A 5,724-nucleotide genomic window follows, 5' to 3' on the forward strand; every position below is an offset into this window, starting at 1 on the left:
ACCCGTGTCCTTGCTGCCTGTGCTGAGCAAAGTGCTGGAAACAATTGTGGCCTCACGAGTGACGCAGCATCTCGAGCGCCACCACCTGCTGAGCAACAGGCAGTTTGGGTTCAGGCAAGGGAGGTCGGCGGCAGACCTGCACCTGCTCCTCTCCACGAAGTGGAGTGAGGCCCTGGACCGAGGCAAGGCCACAGCAGTAGTGGCTCTTGATATCGAAGCTGCGTTTGACAGAGTTTGGCATGCAGCGCTCATCACCAAGCTCCGCGCTGTAGGCGTGGACGGAGCACTCCTCCAGCTCCTAGAAAATTACTTGAGAGCCAGGCACCTCAAAGTAATTATCAATGGGCGGAATCAAAACCACAGCCCATAAGGGCAGGCGTTCCTCAAGGAGCTGCCTCGGCCCTTTGCTGTGGAATGTGTATATCAATGATCTGCTACACCTCGTTCCTGCAGCGAAGGCGTTTGCAGATGATATAACACTATCCCACAGCTACGGACTGGAGGAGAAAGCTGCAGCCACCTGTGACATCAACGCCACCTTGAGCCGCATCGCAGCCTGGGGAAGGAAGTGGCAAGTTAAGTTTGCTGCTCACAAAACCCAGCTGCTAAGCATCACCAGGACGAGTGAAGCCCTGCGCCTCGCCTTCAACGGGGAGACACTGACGCCGCGGGAGGAGGTGGAGGTGTTGGGGGTAACTTACGACCGTAAGTTAACTTTCAGGACCCAATTGGAGCGACTAGCCAGAGAGGCCTCAGGGAAGCTGGCATCCCTGAGGAGAATCTCCTACCTTCTAGACGCCAAAGGACTGGAGTTGCTCTACAAGTCGCAGGTCCGCTCCTCCTTGAATACGCCTGCCTTGCCTGGGGCGGCGCGGCCAGCAAACATCTCGCTCTCCTGGACAAGGTCCAGGATCGAGCGGCGAGGCTCATCAGGGAGAGTGAGCTCGGCTTCCACCCTACACTGCACACCCTCCAACACCGGCGGGACGTGGCGGGCCTCACCGTCATGTTCAAGGTGCAGCAGCAGAGGGTGGCTCACCTGCATGAACTCCAGCAGCCTGCCCGACAGGCCGAGATTGCCACCAGAACCGTCATCCGTGCCCCTTAGGAGCTGCTCCAGCCCAGGTGCAGAACGTGGCACCAACAAAGGCAGTTCCTCAACACGTATATCGGCTTGTGGAACGCTTTTGTTGCTGTGCAAGCGAGTGTAGAGGGCTGCTGGTCCACGCAGCAGTTCAAGTGTACAGTGAATGAGTGGCTGCTACGGACAGACAGACAGAGGCAGGCTTTCGGATAGAAGGCATTAACTGTGACTTCTTTAGCCTAATATTGTACTAAGTATGTAATGTATAATGTACAAAACTCTGTATATCTATGTAAATTGGTATAAATAAAAAAAAAAAAAAAGAGAGAGAGAGAGAGAGAGAGAGAGAGAGAGAGAGAGAGAGAGAGAGAGAGAGAGAGAGAGAGGGGGAGAAACGTGGCAAGTCTCCTTTGCACCTGAGAAGACGCAGGCGATGGTCATCTCGCGGTCGCCAGGAGCCTCCAGAGCGGTCTCAGAGCAACTGTGCTTTGGAGGCAAGGCTCTGTCTCCAGGACCACATCAAGGTCTTAGGGGTGACGGTGACCGCTGCCTGCGCTTCGACGGCCATGTAGGTGCAGTCACCCGACAGGCGTCTCTAAGAGTCTCTGCCCTGCGGAGGGTGGCGGGAACGCTTGACCCACACGGCATCATCACGCTATACAAGGCGCAGATACGTCCGTGCCTGGAGTACGGCTGCCTGTCGTGGATGTCAAGCGCCGCCACCCACATGCAGAGACTCGACAAGGTGCAGCGACGAGCTCTACGTCTGGCGGGATACGACGCACACCAGGACGACCTGCCGCCACACACCCCCGTCATGTCGTTGGAGCACCGGCGTGATGTGGCAGCGCTGGTGGTGTGCCACAAAACTCAGGTGCAAGGAGTACCGCACCTCCGACGCCTGGGACTTCCACCACGCGCTGCCCAGAGGCCCACGCGAGCTGCTGCCACCAGTGAGCAGACTGTGGAGGTGCCCTTCTCCAACACAGCAGCACCAACGAACATACAGTGCCCGGACCTCAAGGATGTGGAATGCATTCACCACAACCACACCCCAGGTGGAGGACATGTCCACCCAGCAGGTCAAGGTGGCAGCACACAGGTGGCGTGGAACGCAGGCCACCTCTGGTGCTAACGTGAAAGTTATTAATGTAAAAAGAATATTCTTAATGTATATTAATTATTGATAGGCTTTTTAAATAATTCCATACTCAACGTGGAATTTTAAGCCGAATACGTAAATATATGTGCTATGTTTAAATAAAAAAAAAAGAGAGAGAGAGAGAGAGAGAGAGAGAGAGAGAGAGAGAGAGAGAGAGAGAGAGAGAGAGAGAGAGAGAGAGAGAGAGAGAGAAAGAGATTGATTGATTGATTGATTGAATGATATATCTATTGGTCTTGATATATACAGACAGACTACTATTATAGACATTATAATATACAATGACCATAGTCCATGGAGCATAAGCTCTTTATGGACTAATGAAATTTATTTACTATGGTGGAAGACGAATACATGATTATATGTTAAGTAATTCATAAACTTTAACCCAATCAAAGTAGATACATGCATAATAGTTATACCCATAATACAAAGAAATAACAATAATAATAATAATGATAATAATAATAATAAAATCATAAAAATAATAGTAATAATAATAACAATAATAATAATAATAATAATAATAATAATAAGGATAATAATAATAGTAACAATAACAATAATAACAATAGTAATAAAACATAATAATAATTATAATAGTAATAATAAATAGTAACAAATGATAATAATAATAATAATAATAATAATAATAATAATAATAATAATAATAATAATAAAAATAATAATAACAACCATTACACAATACAAATAATTACATATAATATATTAATAGTACTGACATCAATAGTGAACATAATAATAATAATGGCAATAATAATAATAAAAATAATAATAATAAAATAATAATAATAATAATAATAATAATAATAATAATAATAATAACCATTGCACAATATAAAGAATTACATGTATTATATTAATAGTATTGACAACAATAGTAGTAGTAATAACAATAATAATAATAATAATAATAATAATAATAATAATAATAATAATAATAGTAATAATAATAATGACCATTGCACAATACAAACAATTACATATTATATTAGTAGTACTGATTACAATAGGAAAAATAATACATTCAATAATTATTTCTTAACTGTTTTTTTATCAGTAATTTAAAGAAATTTAATGGTTTGTTTTTAATGGTTTCTGAAAGCTGGTTCCAGTGTTTGGTTCCTCGTGAGACAACACTACGTTGGGCATGGGTATCCTTAAATTGCCTGTCTGCCTTAACTGAATATCATGAGACAAAATCTGGAAGCCTGTGTCTGTTGTGTATATATTGAGAGATGGGAGTGCTGGCTGACGTGGACGGGGTACAACGTCCCCATGCGGATCTGTCGTTTTAAAAAAAGGCCTCACATGATACGAATGTTTGTCCACGACAGAGCTGAGACCCCCTTCCCAAAGCATCCCAGCCTGGACACCCAACCATCCAGCACAGGACGGCCCCTATTGGGCGATCCCAGCAGCGGGTGGCTCCGCTGGTCCACAGGCAGCCTACGTAGGAACCATTTAGTCTGGCCCCTCACTGGCGACCTTACTAACATGAGTAGCCCTCTCCCCCTCGAAAGGGCAGAGCCTAAGCTCCCTCTAGCCTATTTCGCCAGGTCACAGGGGCACGCATGCCCCCACCACGACAAGGCGGTTCCCATCTGGAGGGGAAGGTCCTGAGGAATGTAAGGGAAAAAAATTTCATTGATTAACGAAAAATTAGGATATTAGGCTAGGGCAGTCGCACTGGATTTACGAGACAGGTTTTCTCCTGCTTCTATATGCGGATTGTGTTTATTGCGTTTATACTTAGTAACGTTCTCCGCTGAGGTCTTCTCAGTGCACGAAGAAAATTATGATACTGTACCGATAATGTATTAGTTATAGCAATTTTGTTTTACTTTGATTACGTGCAGTAACTCCTACCACTACTCCTAGTACTACTACTACTACTGATTACGTGGGCTTCACACACACTTTATCCCCCCCCCGGTTAAGAACCGCCTTGTCGTTGTGGGGGGGTCTTGCGTGCCCCTGTGACCTGGCGAGCTAGTCTAGAGGGGGCTTAGGCCCCTCCTCTGCCCTTTCGAGGGGGAGAGGGCTACCCTTGCTAGTAAGGTCGCCAGTGTGGGGCCAGACTAAATGGTTCTTACGTAGGCTGCCAGTGGACCAGCGGAGCCACCCGCTGGAGGGATCGCCCAATAGGGACCGTCCTGTGCTGGATGGCTGGGTGTCCAGACTGGGATGCTTTGGGAGGGGGGTCTCAGCTCTGCCGTGGACAAACATTCTGCATCATGTGGGGCGTTTTTTTAAGATGATTGGTCCGCATGGGGACGAGGTACCCTGTCCACGGCAGCCAGCGCTCGCTCCAATTGTCGTCCCAGTAGTTGGTTTCTCTTGCCCCTGGAGCTTATCTTTTGTGTTACTATTTTTTTTATGGGAAAACACAAAAAAACTATCAGGTTCTCGTGAGGTGGCTGACCTGGCCCGCGAGACGTCATCTTCTTCTGGCAGTTCTTCTGAGGGACGCATTTCTGCAGAATATGACTCCCTTGTGATGGTAAATGTTAATCCATCATTTTCCTATCACGCCTTGCACTCACTTCTCAAGGTCTATGGCACGGTTCTTTGCATTAGACTTGTTTATGATAAGGACTTTCCATCTAACCGCTGCAATGAGACTTTTCTGTCATGTGATGAAGCCCGTTTGGCTTATGAACATGTAGCATCTCTGTCCCTTGCCGGCTCGGGCTTTAAAACTGAATTTCTCCAGTCACGTAATATTTCAGACAGTGACATGGATTACATCCCAAATGTTTTTTGAAAACTATTTAAAAATTCAGTCCCAGAAGTTCGCCACATCCCGCGTTCACGTTTGTTTGTGGCGTACTACAGAAATGGGCGTGGGAATTTCATCCATTCCTCTCGGTACCTGTCCAAAGAGATCGGCACGATTCCTGAGGGAAACCTCAAGAAGTACGGTAAAGGGGTGCTAGTGCGAGCTAAAGATATCACGCAAGCAAGGATGTTGCAACATCTACCATGCACTTCTGACAGCATGTTTGAGACCGTGAAGGCTCATCCCACCTTTAATTATAGCAAAGGTTGTGTGTGCAGTCAGGATCTTTATGAATTTCTTGAAGGGGAAATACTGGCTATGTGTCATAGCTCAGTCCAAAAGGTGACTAAGATGTGGAATTCCTCCAACATGGTCCTTCTCTCCTTCTTTGGTTCCACCCTCAAAGACCGTATTCATATCGGTCTTATCAATCTTAGGGTGAGGCGTTTTGTTTCTCGCCCTCTTCAGTGTTTCTCATGCTATGGGTACGGTCACGGTAAAAGCTCCTCTAAGGAAGCTTCTCGATGTGGAGCATTGCAATGCTGCTGGTTATTGTTTCCATTGCCGTGATGCTGACCAGGTACGTTCCAGGCAATGCCTGGAGCAGGATATTTTACAGCTCGCTAACAGTCAGTTCATCAGCCTTGGTAGCGCCCGCCGTGAACTCCTTTCCCG

This window comes from Portunus trituberculatus, unplaced genomic scaffold, assembly GCF_017591435.1.
Source record: "Portunus trituberculatus isolate SZX2019 unplaced genomic scaffold, ASM1759143v1 PGA_scaffold_64__5_contigs__length_350985, whole genome shotgun sequence".
Taxonomy (NCBI): Eukaryota; Metazoa; Arthropoda; class Malacostraca; order Decapoda; family Portunidae; genus Portunus; species Portunus trituberculatus.